The sequence below is a fragment of the Dama dama genome, chromosome 19, assembly GCF_033118175.1.
Source record: "Dama dama isolate Ldn47 chromosome 19, ASM3311817v1, whole genome shotgun sequence".
Lineage (NCBI taxonomy): Eukaryota > Metazoa > Chordata > Mammalia > Artiodactyla > Cervidae > Dama > Dama dama.
Window position 1 is genome coordinate 69,953,855 of NC_083699.1, and position 16,235 is coordinate 69,970,089.

Below are 16,235 nucleotides of genomic sequence, written 5' to 3' on the forward strand. Positions count from 1 at the left end.
GCAGGTGCTGGATGATTCTGGGGGGCCCTGGAGTGGTTGGTGAGGGGGTTGTGCTATCCGTCCCAGCGGCCCTTCTGATGCCTTTGGGGTGACTCGTAGTCAGTCCTGGAGGAAGATGGCTGCGCGAAGCGCGACCTGGAATGGGGAGGGGAGGTTGGGACGGAGCCAGGGTCGGCCCGGGGCTCCGTGTGTGGTAACAAGAGGCTGTGCTGCTTTATGCTCAGAGCCCCGCAACACCCCCCAACCATTCCGGTTTTTGAAGCGGTCTGGTGGGCAAGCTACAGCCATCCCAGGACTCGGCTGCCCTGAGCTGGAGTGACTCACTTTGAATTTTTCACCCTTGATTGTACATCTGAAAATGAGGTTGTTGGATTGGGATTGGGCAGGGGGGTGGTTCCCTGTGCTCCCACCCAGCGGTGGGGTGGAGGAGCCAACACGGGGTGCTCCCCCTCCCCCCTACCTCCTCTCCAGTCTTCCCTCTATTTACAGTTGTTTTTCCAGAATGTGTTTGAATCTTTGCTCAGCCGGTGTCCTCCCCTTAGTATTCTTTGTGTGTCGGTCCCTCCGTCGTGTCCAACTCTCTGTGACCCCATAGATGGCAGCCCACCAGGCTCCTCTGTCCATGGGATTCTCCAGGCAAGAATACTGGAGTTGGTGGCCATTCCCTTCTCCAGGGGATCTTCCTGACCTAGGGGTTGAACCTGGGTCTCCTGCATCACAGGCAGATTGTTTACCGTTTGAGCCCCCAGGGAAGCCCATTGTTTGTGGTGGGGTTTTCACTCCTTTCTTCTGCTGCTTTTCTTTGTTTTAATGGGGGTGTTGGGAGGAATCAGAGGTCAAGTTTTGTGCTCGGGGCTCACCCCGCACAGCTCTTTTAGCTGTGTTCCTGGGATCTTCCCCGTGCAGGCTCTCCCTGGGGGTCCCAGCCCCACCCAGCACAGCCCGGCCGCAGTGGGGCCCTCTGCTTGGCTCAGGGACTCTGTGTAGGGAGACTGACCTAGGACAAAACGGGCATGCTTTAACCTTGATTCTTACCAGACAGTATTTTTTAGCCTTTTTAGGATTGGGGTGGGAAGGGGACGTGTCCCTCCTCAGGCCTCAGCAGTCTTTGGTCTCAGGGACCCCTGGATAAGTCAGAAGAAGGGGGACTTGCAGAGAAGCTGGGGCCCTGAGGTTGGGGGAGCGATGCTACCCACCCCTGTCACCACTGTGCTGGGCACCTTGGGAGTCAGAGTTAGAAATAAAACATCTTCACTGTTGTATCGTGAACCCCTTTTCCTGTTCATAGATGCAGTTGGTGTTGAGTTTGTTTTTTAATAGCTGTAGCATGTTTCAGGATATGCTCTACCATGCATTTGCCAACTTTTTTTGTAAAATTGTAAATATTTTTGTAAAATAGTAAATAAGCTTTTGGGGCATTTGTCCAAGCTGTAGGACACAGCATTCATAGACGGTGTGCAGACATAAATGCATGGTGTGTCCTAGTGAAGCTTGATTCACACTCCAGCCACGGGCCACGGTGCACTGACCCTGCACTGCACCATCATTTATTTTCCTGTTCTGTCTTTGTGGACATTTAAGACCTAAATATGTTAATTCTTGGACTTCCCTTGTGGGTAAAGAACCTGCCTGCCAATACAGGAGACATAAGAGATGTGGGTTTGATCCCTGAGTTGGGAAGATCCCCCTGGAGACGGGAATGGCAACCCACGCCAGCATTCTCGCCCAGTAAATCCCGTGGATGGAGGAGCCTGGTGGGCTGCAGTCCATGGGCTCGCAAAGAGTTGGACCCGACTAAGTGAGTGAGCGCACACATATTAATTCCTGCTTGTAGATGCTTTATACCTTTTGAAACTAAAGCCTCCCCTTGACAAGAAAAACTTGATAGGCCCCTGTGGTAATTGTGTGCTTTTGTTGTCCATGATTAGAAAAAATGGACAGTGACAAGAAACAACCACTCAGACCTTTGCAAATGAGAACTATTTCATCATCTGCAACAGATCTACCCTCTTTGGAAAGAAAACAGTAGTCTAACAAGAACCTACTGGGGACACAGAGACCTCTCCTCAGTCCTCTGTACTGACCATTACGGGAAAAGAGTCTTAAAAAAAATAATGTGTATATGTGTGCGTGTATGCATATCACTGTTTCGCTTTGTGTACAGCAGGAGCCAACATGACATTGTAAATCAGCTATGCTCCAATAAAAATTAATTGGAAAAAAACCCCAGTAATATAAGACCGTCAGTTTGCAGATGATGCTTGGTGTGTAAACGGAGTCCGACTCCTTGCAAGGCTTGCGTGGCTCCTGGTGGACAGTGTGGCCCACAGGGTGGATTGCAGGCAGGCCACGCACCGCTTCCCTGGGCTCATCCGTGCTCGCCTCCGAGGGCCACAGCGGGTCCGCCCGTGCGGGGCAGCGCTGTGTCTTCCACCAGCGGTGCAGTCTGTGCCCTCTCTCACTCACCACCCCTCCTCCGTCGCCATTTTTTTTTGTCTTCTCTTTCCTAGGCCTTGGCCGGCCTGAGGTTCCTGACACTCCTGCTCTTGTTGGTGTCTGGTTCCAGAGTTTGTGGCTGGTAAACCTCCGGCTGCTGACTGGCCTGAGGGGACTGATGCCAAGAGGTTAAGGATGGTTCGAGGCAGTCCTTGAATCTTTCAAGCTAGACATAGAGTAGGCTCGCCTCAGACTGAAGCTGGAGACTGGGAATGACCTTTCAGGAAACCGGGGCTGTAATTCCGTGAAGACGGCTTTCATTGAAGCACCTGGACACCCCCTTGAAGGGGCCATTGGCACAGAAGTGAGGGATTTATTTTAGCCCCTCGTTTGGTAAACAGCGGCTACATTCTGTGATAGATTAGTGTGGGGCAGTAAGTTTTGTCCTGAGGAGGAAGTATAACAAAACCTATTCTGGTTTATCAGCTGACGTTTGAATGTAGAGCTTTGTCAGGAATGCCACCCTGCGGGTTTACTGGAAAAGAGCTTTGTTTTGCAGATCCAGGAGGTCAAGTGAGCGTTAAAGGGAACAAGGTTAGGAGGAAGGCCTGATGTAACTTTTCTACGTCCCTGCCAGTGTACCACACACACCAGTGTCGTCGTACCACAGGTAGCAAAGCAGTGTGCACACACCAGTGTCACCTACAGTAATGTCATACTAGACACTACAGTGCAGTGTACCACACACACCTGTGTGATTGTACCACAGACATCATACCACATACTACAATGCAATGTACCACACACACCAGTGTGATTGTACCACAGATGTCATACCACATACTACAATGCAGTGTACCACACACACCAGTGTGATTGTACCACAGACCTCATACCACATACTACAATGCAGTGTACCACACACACCTGTGTGATTGTACCACAGACCTCATACCACATACTACACTGCAGTGTACCACACACACCTGTGTGATTGTACCACAGACCTCATACCACATACTACAATGCAATGTACCACACACACCTGTGTGATTGTACCACAGACCTCATACCACATACTACAATGCAGTGTACCACACACACCTGTGTGATTGTACCACAGACAACGTCATACCATGTAGTACAATGCAATGTACCACACATACCAGTCATTGTGTCATAGACAATGTCATTCCATAGACAACAATGCAGTGTACCACACACACACCAGTGTGATTGTATCAGACAACAATGTCATACCACATATAACAATGCAGTGTACCGCACACACACCAGTGTGATTGTATCACAGATCACAATGTCATATCACATACAATGCAGTGTACCACACATACCAGTGTGATTGTATCACAGACAACAATGTCACACCACAATGTCATATCACATGCAACAATGCAATGTACTACACACACCAGTGTCATTGTATCACATACAATAATATCATACCACATACAACAATGCAGTGTACCACATACACCAGTGTGATTGTACCACAGAGAGCAATGTCACACCACAATGTCATGTCACATACAATAATTCAATGTACCACACACATACCAGTGTGATTGTATCACATACAATAATGTCATACCACATACAACAATGAAGTGTACCACACACACCAGTGTGATTGTATCACAGACAACAATGTCACAGACCACAATGTCATATCACATACAACAATACAACAGTGCAGTGTACCACACACACCAGTGTGATTTTACCAGACAACAATGTCATACCACATATAACAATGCAGTGTACCACACACACCAGTGTGATTGTATCACAGACAACAGTGTCACACCACAGTGTCATGTCACATACAACAGTGTTATGTACCACACACATACCAGTGTGATTGTATCACATACAATAATGTCATACCACATACAACAATGCAGTGTACCACACACACCAGTGATTGTATCACAGAGAACAATGTCATACCACATACAACAATGCAATGTATCACACACACACCAGTGTCATTGTATCACAATAATGTCATACCACACAAAATGCAGTGTACTGTGCACACCAGTGTAGTAGTACCCAGGCAACAATGCAGTTGTACATTGCGCTGTACAACAGTGCCATCTGCTCTCCCTAGGGCTGTTCCCTCTCACCTTGCAGAGGACATTTCTGTCTTATCATTCTGTTGTAACCTTGCCTTGAGGAGTTGATTTCTTGTTTAATTTCTTTCTGTTCCATGTAGTTTTAACACGAGGCTATGACTAAATTAAATTAATTTAAAAATTAAATTAATTTATTAATTAAAATTTTAATTTATTTTTATTTTTCATTTATTTTTATTAGTTGGAGGCTAATTACTTTACAATATTGTAGTGGTTTTTGTCATACATTGACATGAATCAGCCATGGATTTACGTTAATAAATAATAAGACTGCTCACAAAAATAGAGTACGATTTAATAAAAATGTAAGTGTACCGCTTTACACCCACTAGCACAGCAATCTTAAGGGTGGATAACAACAGGTGTGGAGGATGTGGAGAAGCTGGGACCTCGTACACTGCTGGTGGAAAGGGAAGTGGTGCAGCTGCTTTGGAGAACAATTTGGCAGTGACTCAGAAGGTTAATAAGCATATATGTTATTTTATGACCCAACACTTCCCTTTTTTAGGTACATACCCAAGAGAATTGGAAATGTATGTCCACATCAAAGCCTGAGCATGAATATTCGTAGCCGCCCCAAACCCAAATGTCTGTCAGTGGATGAATGGATAAACAAATGCGGTCTGCCCGTCAAGTAGAATGTTACCATAGAAGGAGTGAAGTACTGACACATGCCACATGGATGGACCTTAACAACATTACGCTGAGTAAAAGAATTCCAGTCATGAATCTCTAGACATGGAGGGTAGTTCCCGGGTTGCTCGGTCCGTAAATAATCTGCTTGCAGTGCAGAAGACCTGGGTTTGATCCCTGGGTCAGGAAGATCCCCTGGAGAAGGGAATGGCAACCCACTCCAGTATTCTTGCCTGGAGAATCCAATGGACAGAGGAGCCTGGAGGGCTACGGTCCATGGGGTTGCAAGAGTTTGACACAACTTAGCAACTAAACCACCACCTAGAGGTGGAAAGTAGACTAGTAATTGAAGGCAGGGCAGAGTCCAGGAGGGATTGGAGGGTGACAGCTAAAGAGTTCGGGGTTTCTTTGGGGCTGATGAAAAGATTTTAAAATTGATTGTGGTGATCATTGCACAACTCTAAATATACTAAAGCCCCTTGCATTATAAACTTTAAATGGGTGAATTGTATGACATGTAAGTTATATTTCAATAAAGCTAGTTTTAAAAATGTAGGGTTGGGGACTTCCCTGGGGGTCCACTGGTTAAACATTCGCCTGCCAATGCAGGGGGCACACTTTCGATCCTTGATCTGGGAGGATCCCACATGCCAGGGGACGACTAAGCCTGTGCACCACAATGACTGAAGGCCAGCTCTGCGACTAGAGAGGCCACTGCAATTGAGAAGCCCCAACATTGCAACTAGAGCCGTGGGTAGCCTGTGGGTAGCAATGAAGACCCAGCACAGTCAAAAAATAAATATAGCATTAGTACTTATTGGAAAATTCTGTCCGTCTTTTCATGCCCAGCTAACTCTTTTTCACAGGCAGGACTGAGTGCATGCTAAGTTGCTTCAGTCGTATGTGACTCTTTGAGGCCCCATGGACTGTAGCCCGCCAGGTTCCTCTAGAATTTTCCAGGCGAGAATGCTGGAGTGGGCTGCCATTTCCTCCTCCAGGGGATCTTCCTGACCCATCTCTCACATCTCCTGCATTGGCAGGCGGGTTCTTTACCACAAGACCCACCTGGGAAGCCAGGCCTGGAGTCTGTCAATCTGAGGATGATGGTAACGCCCTGGCAGTGTTAGGCCCTGTGGCCTGTGTGTGATATTTATCACCCTCTTTAATCCTTAAAACCATCTGTGAGGTGATCCCTTCCTGGTATTGTAAATCTGGAAGCGGAAGTTCAGAGAGGTCACAGCTGGGGTCACAGAGCTAGGAGTCCCTCCACCCCCACTCTCCTAAGATTCATGCTGCGCAACCGTTCGTGAGACAGGCCGGCTTCCGTGGGCACCTGCCCTCGCCCAATCAGAGCCTCCTGCAAGCCAGGTGCAGCTGGAATGGTCTCCCTGGGACGAATGGTCTCCCTGGGACGAACACTGGGAGGGCTGGGTTCTGCAGTCCTGCTGTCGAGCACCCTCCCTCCTGGCTTGGACCACCACCTCCCCTTGACAGACAAGAGAACCCTCCATACAAGAAAGCTCAGACTCAGAGCCCCTGACTTCACACTGACCCCAAGAGGGCATGTTATGAGCCACATTTTCTAGAAAACCTGGGCTTCCCAGGTGGCTCAGTGGAAAAGAATCTGTCTGCCAGTGCAGGAAATGGGGGAGATGCGGGTTTGATCCCTGGGTTGGGAAGATCCCCTGGAAGAGGAAATGGCCACCCCAATGCAGTATTCCTGCCTGGAGAATCCCATGGACAGAGGAGCCTAGTGGGCTAGAGTCCATGGAAATCGCAAAGAGTCAGACACGACTGAACACGGCATGGCTTCAGCTATAGAAAAGGAAACAGGCTCTGCAGAGAGGGGGATCGTGACAGAGGACAGGTTAGCATGGGGTGATGTGCCCTCTGCCACAGGCAGATGGGGCCTTTATGAGGCTCATGTTTGTCAGGACGGGTCCCCTGACTGACGTCAGATAAAGGTGGCAGGAGCCCAGTCCAAACCCACTGAGTCAGTCTCAAGGGGACCAGGGGGTGGGGTTCCAGGAACGTGTATTTGCTGAGCTCCTGGGAGATTTCAGGGGGTGTTGGCTGCAAATTCCTAACCTTGAGACACCAGAGGAGGCCTGTTCCCTCACGCTGAGCCCTGGTCTTCCCAGGGCTTCCTGCAGTTATCATTCTATGGACTCTTGATGTGAAGTGTTGGGCAGTGAAGTCCCTCAGTCATGTCTGACTCTTTGCGACCCTATGGACTGTAGTCTACCAGGCTCCTCCATCCATGGGATTTTCCAGGCAAGAGTACTGGAGTGGATTGCCATTTCCTTTTCCAGGGGAATGTTCCTGATCCAGGGATTGAACCCGGGTCTCCCGCATTGCAGGCAGACGCTTTACCATCTGAGCCACCATGGAAGCCTTGTGTTGGGCAGACCTGACCCTAAATTGGGTATCTCCAACACTGAGTCTCTGAATACGTGTCGCATCAGAGGATTGGGGTGGGAGACATCTTCGGGGTGATCCACTCTGACCCCTTATTTTGTGGGTGGAGCCCCCAAGCAGTGAGGAGCTTGCTCTGGGCTGTGGACTTAGCATCAGCAGTCACATTTTCTTGTCATTTTTAGTGGGCGTTCCCCTTTCCTGCATCCTCCCTCCAGAGTATAAGATCAGACACAGCCCCAGGGGAACTCCCCGAGCTATACTCTGGGAAGAACCAGAAAGCGGGAGCCAGGCACTGGAGGAGAAAGGGGAGTGGTAGTGTCAGCCTTGAAGGGTCCAGGGACTCATAGAAGCCTCTGTCATCCCAGCCCCTCCTCTGCTCTTGGACGCACTTGCTTGTATGCTAAGTCTCTTCATTGTGTCTGACTCTTTGGGACCCCGTGGACTGTAGCCCGCTAGGCTCCTCTGTCCCTGGGATGCTCCAGGCAAGAACACTGGAGTGGGTTGCCATTTCCCTCTCCAGGGGATCTTCCCGACTCAGGGATCGAACCTGCATCTCTTATGTCTCCTGCAGTGGCAGGTGGATTCCTCACCACGAGCACCACCCGGATGCACATATTACGTCTTTATGAGACAAGAAGACACTGAGGTGTAGAGAGGCCAGGGGACTTTGTTGGGGTTTGACCCCAGGAGCGTCTGAGTTCAAGGCCATCACTTGTCAGTTTCATGTTTCTACTTCCAAAGATGGGCAGCCTGGGGGACAGGGTGGGAATGGGCCACCTCAAAGCAGTTGGTTCTGTTTTGTCTTGCTTTTGGGTTCTAATGGGTAACTTCACTGGCCACAAAGAATGAGGCAGCGCCGAGCTTTGAGGAGAGAGAAGGCCTGCCTGGAAGGTCCTACGGGCCAAGCGCCCTCCCTGCAGCCTTACTTTTTATGGTGAAGTTTCAGTTTTCCAGCCCCTCCCAGGCACCGTGAAGACCCACCTTCTATGGAGGGCAGCAGGTGTGATCAGAGGGGCATGAGGGGAAGGTAGTCCCGCCAGGCGAGCTTATCCCTTCCTGGAGGAATTTGTCCTGGGGTGGGGGGGTCCCTGATGACCTTAAGGGTCCTTGTCCAGCTCCGTAGCTCTGGAAGCTACGGACTCCTGGAAGCCTTCTGAATCGGAAAGTGAAAGCGAAAGTCGCTCAGTTGTGTCTGACTCTTTGCAACCCTTTGGACTATACAGTCCGTGGCATTCTCCAGGCCAGAATACTGGAGTGGGTAGCCGTTCCCTTCTCCAGGGGATCTTCCCAACCCAGGGATCGAACCCAGGTCTCCCGCACTGCAGGCGGATTCTTTACCAGCTGAATTGGAAGGTAGGTTGAAACCCAGGAAGGCAAAGCATGTACTTAGCTGTTACTAGGACAGTAAATACTTGTAGTTCTAACTTTTCCCTTTTCACAAACGGAGCCTCCAAACTGATTAAGAGGAAAGGGGGACTCGGGATGCCCTGAGGAAGCAGGTCAAGTACAGGGGTGTTGGAGGCAGGCAGCACAGACCTTTAATCCTCAGGTCATCTCTGGGACCCAGTGTCCTGGGTGACCGGCCTCCCAGTCTCAGATAGTGAAGGTGGGACCAGTAGTTCAAATCCTCAGTCATTCATGGGAATCCCATGGGGAGCTCTTTTATTTTTTTTTTTAACTTTATTGATGAATAATCAACAAATACATTGTATATATTTAAAGTGTACAGCATGATGACTTGAGAACCAACAACACATTGTAGAGGCTTCCCGGGTGGCTCAGTGGTAAAGAATCCGCCTGACAATGCAGGAGATGTGGGTTCAATCCCTGGTCTGGGAAGATCCCCTGGAGAAGGAAATGGCAACCCACTCCAGTATTCTGGACTGGAGAATCCCATGGACAGAGGACCCTGGTGGGCTACAGTCCATGGGGTCACTAAAGAGTCGGACATGACTGAGCAACTAAACAACAACAGCATCCCATGATTCACAGAAGTTTTCTTCATTTTTTTTCAATTGAATTTTTGTCTCATCCGTCTACACGGATATTTTTCTTCTGCCTAATTGAGCCTCCTGTTGAAGCTCTCTGTTGCATTTTTTTCGTTTCACTCGTGGTCTTCAGCTGCAGAGTTTCCTTTTTTAAAAAAGTCTTCCCTGGTGACTTAGATGGTAAAGAATCTGCCTGCAGTCCAGGAGACCTGGGTTCGATCCCTGGGTCAGGAAGATCCCCTGGAAAAGGAAATGGCAACCCACTCCAGTGTTCTTGCCTGGAGAATTCCACGGACAGAGAAACCTGGTGGGCTACAGTCCATGGGGTTGCAAAGAGTCGGATACGACTGAGCTACTAACACACACTTCTTTTTAAAAATGATCTCTGTCTGTTTGGTGAACTTTTATTTTGTTCATGTATTGTTTTCCTGAATTCATTAAATTGTGTTCTCCTAAATCTTGCTGAGCTTCCTAACATAATTCTTTTAAATTCTTTTTTAGGTCACTCTCAGATCTCCATTTCTTTGGGACCAGTTACTGGGAAATCACGTTCCTTTGTTGGTGTCCTTGTTTCCTTGCCTTTTCATGTTTCTGATGGCTTTGCATTGCTGCCTGTGCATTTGAGGGTGCATTCACCCTTCGGAGGAGCCTGGCAGGCTATAGTCCATGGGGTCGCACAGAGTCGGACATGACGGAAGTGACTTAGCACGCATGCGTCACCTCTTGGACTGCCTTTAGTGGGAGAAACTTTTACCAAGAGGTGGCTGCAAGAGTGCCAGCCTGGTGGGCTGCAGCATCTGTCCTTCTCGGAAGGCCCAGCGGAGCAGTCCCCCTGCAGCTCTGTCGGCTGAGGTCAGAGAGGTGCAGATGGCTGGAGTCCTCTGTGCAAAAGTCCTCCTCCGGGTAGCACTGGCAACGAAGGCTTTTGGGTACCTTGGAGGTGATGGTTGCTGGGGTCTTCTGTTCTGTTTTCCCCTTGGGAGGAACTTCTAGCCAATAGGGTCCCTCTTGGCTGTGATCTGGTGTGCTGGCAGACCTGGAGTGGGCCTGGAGCCCTGGGGCCATTTGCTGAGGCAGAGGTGCTGGTGTCTAAGGTGTGGGTGTGTGTGCAGACCACCTGTGGACCCAAGTCCGGGTCTCTGGGGTCTCACCACAGTGACTCTGGCGGGGGTGGTAGTGGTGGTGCGGAAGAGGCTCAGGTCCTGAAGTGACAAGGTGCAACGGTGGTCAGGGCACAGTCACCACCCAGCCTCCAGATGGGGGGTCAGAGTCCCAACTTTGGCTCCAGTTGGGGGGCAGTCATAGGATGGTGACAGCACCTACCTGGTTCAGTTCAGTTCAGTTTAGTCGCTCAGTCGTGTCTGACTCTTTGCGACCCCGTGGACTGCAGCTCACCAGGCTTCCCTGTCCATTACCAACTCCTGGAGTTCACCCAAACTCATGCCATTGAGTCAGTGATGCCATCCAACCATCTCATCGTCTGTCGTCCTCTTCTCCTCCCACCTCCAATCTTTCCCAGCATCAGGGTCTTTTCAAATGAGTCAGCTCTTTGTATCAGGTGGCCAAAGTATTGGAGTTTCAGCTTCAACATCAGTCCTTCCAATGAACACTCAAGACTGATCTCCCTTAGGATGGACTGGTTGGATCTCCTTGCAGTCCAAGGGACTCTCAAGAGTCTTGTCCAGCACCACAGTTCAAAAGCATCAATTCTTCGGCGCTCAGCTTTCTTTACAGTCCAACTCTCACATCCATACATGACCACTGGAAAAACCATAGCTTTGACTAGATGGCCCTTTGTCGGCAAAGTAATGTCTCTGCTAAACCATGCGGTGTAGGGCCACCTACCTGGTGGTGGCCTGTTAAAACCTTGTGGCAAGTTCCGGGGAGCAGAGCTCAGGGTGATGACGGTTGGCCTCTGGCAAGGACAGTTCAGAGCTCTGAGCTGGGCCCCAGGGGCAGGGCTGGGAGCACCGACAGTGTGTCTTGGCAGTGATGGCTCAGAGTGGCGATCTGGGGCCCGGGCGTGGCGCCCTGGGGGGGTAGCAGGGCGGGGCTGGGAATGGTCAGGTGTGACCTGGGACCCAGAGGCTGACCTGGACGTGGTGGCACAAGGCTGTACGGAGACCGAGAGCAGGGCTCCGGGCCGCCGTGCTCCCACCCTGCGTGTGGTGAGCACTCGAGCGTGGGGTGACGCAGATGAAACACTTCCTGTTCTTGTCCTTGTGACCATCCTCAGTTTTGGAGCTCTGCAGGCTTTTGGCTGCTTCGTCATTGTACTCCAGAGCTTTCCTGAGCTAGGCAGTTTGCAGTTGTTTATTGTTTTTATGAGGAGATAAACACTGGGGCCTTCTAGCCCTCCCTCATGCTGATGTCGCCGCCTTCTCACATGTTGAGCTTTCAATACTGCTGAGGCTGGGGTCCCACTCCAGAGGGTCTGATTGAACTGGCCTGGAGTATGCCGAGATCCTCGGGCTCCCAGGTGACTTTGACGTTCAGCAAACTTCCTTCTCGGAGTCTCCTGGCTACAGGACCAAACTCTTTTAACTTCTCCCAGCTGGAACACTCTGAATTTTCAAACCTATAATTGCAGTAGTCTGGGGAGGCAGGACAGAGGACGCCAACTGCTGCACCACTGTACAAGTTTATGCTGCCTAAGTATTTTTTAAATATAGGACCAATCCACGTGGAGCACAGATGGATCCAGAGCACAAACGTTTTAGCGTTCGGTTCAGTCAGTAGGGTTAATTAGGGTGGTCAGATCAGAACAGGTGCTCAGTACCTTTTAGTTCTTTTCACGCCTCTCCTTTAAAAACAAGCTGTACCAGTGAGGGTCCCAAGTGTTGTGGTTGGTGCCTGAAAAATATGAACCGGATCTCTGATTCTGGGAGACTTTGCGATGACCTTGAGACACTTCTATTTTTGAACACTAGATGGCACACTAGGCCCACCCAACTACAATGCTGACTCAGGTCACGGAGGCTACCGAAATCAGGCAAGTGTTTGTTTTTGTGTTTTTTTTCCCCCTCAGATGTTAGTAGGATCCAGACAAGGCTAAAAAGTGCTCTCTGCGCCACTACTGGGATAAAGTCAGACTTCATATTCTCTTGTGGGCCCCTGGATCTCCTTGGGTGAGAAACACAGGCAGATAAACTTTAGTTCAAGGTGAGGGCCGCTAGAGCAGGGGCCTGGCCAGGTGCGGTACCCTCCGAGGTGGGGGTGAGAGGAGGGGCCTATGATAAGAGGCAGGAACTGCCAGGTCTCTGCCAACAGACAGGCTATAAACAAAGGTCGATATTTGGGACTTGTTTTGAGAAGGAAAGAATCTTTCGTGCACAGGGTCACAGGTTTTAATTTCCATCATCACTGGTGGCTGGTAGACAGGTCCTGACATGCCGGCAAACAGAGCAAGGGTCTTTTGAAGGAGTTTAAACTGACCACCCACACAAAGGAAGGGGGGGGTGACTCCTGTGTCTCCTCTTCTGCCAGATGCTTCTTGAATTAGAAAGCGGTCCCTTCAGTGGAGAGCTGGAAAGGAGCCATTTCTCCCAGAGCAGGGGAGGGCTGCCCGTCTGCTGTTACAGGCCCACGTTTGATCTGAGGACAGAAGCTTCAAAGTGGAATGAAAACAACGCCAGGGTGCCCTTGAACTGCTGAGTCTGCAGGTGGCCGACAGGTTCCAGACCCCGCAAGGCTGGGCATGGGACGTGACCCAGCACAGCGTCGCCTAGTGACTGCGCAGCGGGGGTGGGGTGCGGCGGGGGAGGGGATGTCTCATTGGAAACAAGCTCTTCGGTTTGCTGGACTTTCCCAGGGCATCCGTGACCTGTCCTTCCATCAAGACGAATCCAGCTTGCAGACCAGGAGAGCTCCAATCGTCATGGTTTCTGCCTTCCCATCTTTCCGTTCCACTCCTCTTGCTATTTATACATACCCAGCCTTGTGCTTCCCAGGTGGTTCTGATGGTAAAGAATCTGCCTGCAATGCAGGAGACCTGGGTTCGACCCCTGGGTCGGAAAGATCACCTGCAGAAGGGAATGGCTACCCACTCTTGTATTCTTGCCTGGAGAATCCCCATGGACAGAGGAGCCTGGCAGGTTGCAGTCCTTGGGGTCACAAAGAGTCGAACAGGACTGAGTGATTAACACACACGGCCTTGTCTTGAGTGGGCGGGGCATTTCACCTAGAGCATGCTAGCATGACCTGGGGAGGCCCTTACTGTGGTATTGTAGCTTTCCCCCTTAATTGGAAGAGTGCAGAAAGCTACAGATGACAGTGTCTCTGATTGGAGTTTCCTTACCAGAGGTAGCTGGCTGTTTGGGAAACCAATCCTGCACCCAGTGTTCAGGTTGGGATAACAAGCGCTGCTTTGTTTGGTTTGATTGTTGTGGTTCATCCTTCAGGCCAGGGAGCCCCACTGCAGCCCAGCTTGGGAGCCATGGTTCACATGCACACAGCCATCAGCAGAAATTGTATGGAAGAAGAAATATTCTGTCCCTATAGTTAGAAGGCAGCATCTCGGATACTAGTAGGAGCAAAATATTGGCAGTGAGCAGCTGTTGGAATCCATCATCTTTTATAGTTTACTTGTTGGCAGGAATCTATGGGGGAGGCCTCTGCTGCCAAAAATGTCCCTCAGGAAGCTAAAGAAGCGCTTTCAGCATCTTTTACTGGGGTCGCTTGCCTTAGGACCCTGCTCCTTAAAAGGTGATCTGCAGACCAACAGCATCAAGGAGCTTCTGAGAAATTCAGTCTCAGACCCTGCCCTGGACCTACTGAGAGTTAGAGAAGCATTTCCTCAAAGTGTGGCTGGGGGTCCAGTGGTTAAGACTCTGAGTTCCCAATGCAGGTGCCCTGGGTTCGATCCCTGGTCAGGGAACTAGATCCTGCATGACACAATCCAGTACCTGGCAGAGCCAAATAAATAAATACATTAAAACAAACAAACAAACAAAAACAAAAACAGAAGTGTGGCTGCCTGCAGACTTCAGGCCATTTTGGTAGCGAATTCCCAGTCTCCTGGATCAGTGGCCTGACCATCAGCAGATATTTGGCACAGCTAGGGGATGCCCACCCTTGACATGAGGCTGCCATTGGAGTCACTCATCTACAGACAGTGAGGCGGGGCCTGGGGACTCTGCTGGGAGGACCCCGGAGGCCAGATTCTCGTGATTATCACAGTATTGCCCCTTTGAGTTTGGGGGATGGAGGTTCTCAAATACCTGTGAAGTGCCAGGGGAGGTGGCCTGACAGAAGCCACCCTGCTCCTCACCCACACTCCTTGCTGGGGGCAGCTGGGCAATCAGCCTTGGAACCCCAGTCTCCCTTTCTTACATTTCTGAAGTTTGCGTTCACAGGGGGGAAAAAATAGATCCCAGTGCAGCAGTGTGCTTGTGAATTCACTGAGCCGCTGTAATGCCTCGGGGCTGTGGGGCTTGGACTAGGAGAGTCCGGGGATTTTTCAGACCGGACTATGCCATTAACTTAGGAGTTCCAGGGAGTGCTTCCTAGGGGCCAGCACTGCACCAGATGGGTGCCACGTGTGAATGGGTTTCATCCCCACCGGGCACTGTTCTTCCGATACACGGGTAAAGCCCAGCCCAGCAGGGCAGGGGCAAAGTCCCTTCCAGGTAGCCTTTACACCCATCCAGCTTCTTTCTGGCCATTTTCACGAGCTACTTTCTGATTCCCTTCATCACTAAGGTCAACTGCAGGGTCGAGTTTCCTTGGAACCTTGAAGACCAAGGCGGTGGTGATAATGGGGATGGATGTGGTCCTCACTTGTTGGAGGCCAGCCATGGGTTCTGGGATGGAAAGACCTCAAAAGTGGAGGAGATTTCAGGAGAGATAGGATGTGGGAAGGACCAGTCAGCTGCCCCCTAAATGCCGGCCTGGGTGCCCTGCAGGTTCTGACATGCTCCACACTCAGATCCGAGCCAGGTTGACTTCACAGCATTGCTGTCATCCATTAGCTCACATTGTGCAGAATGGGGGTTGCAGCAGTGCCTGCCATCCCTTCCTTTGTTTATAGACATATTTTCCTTTCTGAGGGGAAGAAAAGAGCGGACTCCCTTTCAAGGGACTTGAAAACTGAGTTTTGTCTTCTCTTCCTATTACTGTCAAACAAAAGTCACCTTAGAACTCTGGATCGCATGGGGCCGTCCCTGGCAGGAAGCAAGGCCTTACCCCGTGAATGGATAACTTACAGTAAGTTCTCAGCAGACCAAAAAAAATGCCTTTTATCATGCTCTGTGTTTTTTTTTTTTTTTCCCTCCCACTGTTTTATTTCACTTAGAGCATCACTCAGGCCCAAATGGTATTTGTCAGGAGTAATTGGCAAACGCTGGAGGCGGTGTTCAAGGCTGCCTGAATGGAAAATCTCAAAGCCCGTTGTCCATGTTGAAAGAACATATTACATTTGATCTTTTTTAATGATTTCTGCAGACATGATGCGCGTCTGCATTCTTTAGCCTTATAACCCTTTATATTTGAGGGAGAAAAAAAAAAAAGTCCCAGCAGGAAGTAGCCCTTCCCAGCTAATTTACAGTGTGCCTGAGAAGTAACCACAACACACGGGAAGTCATTTTAAAAACATGACCATGAT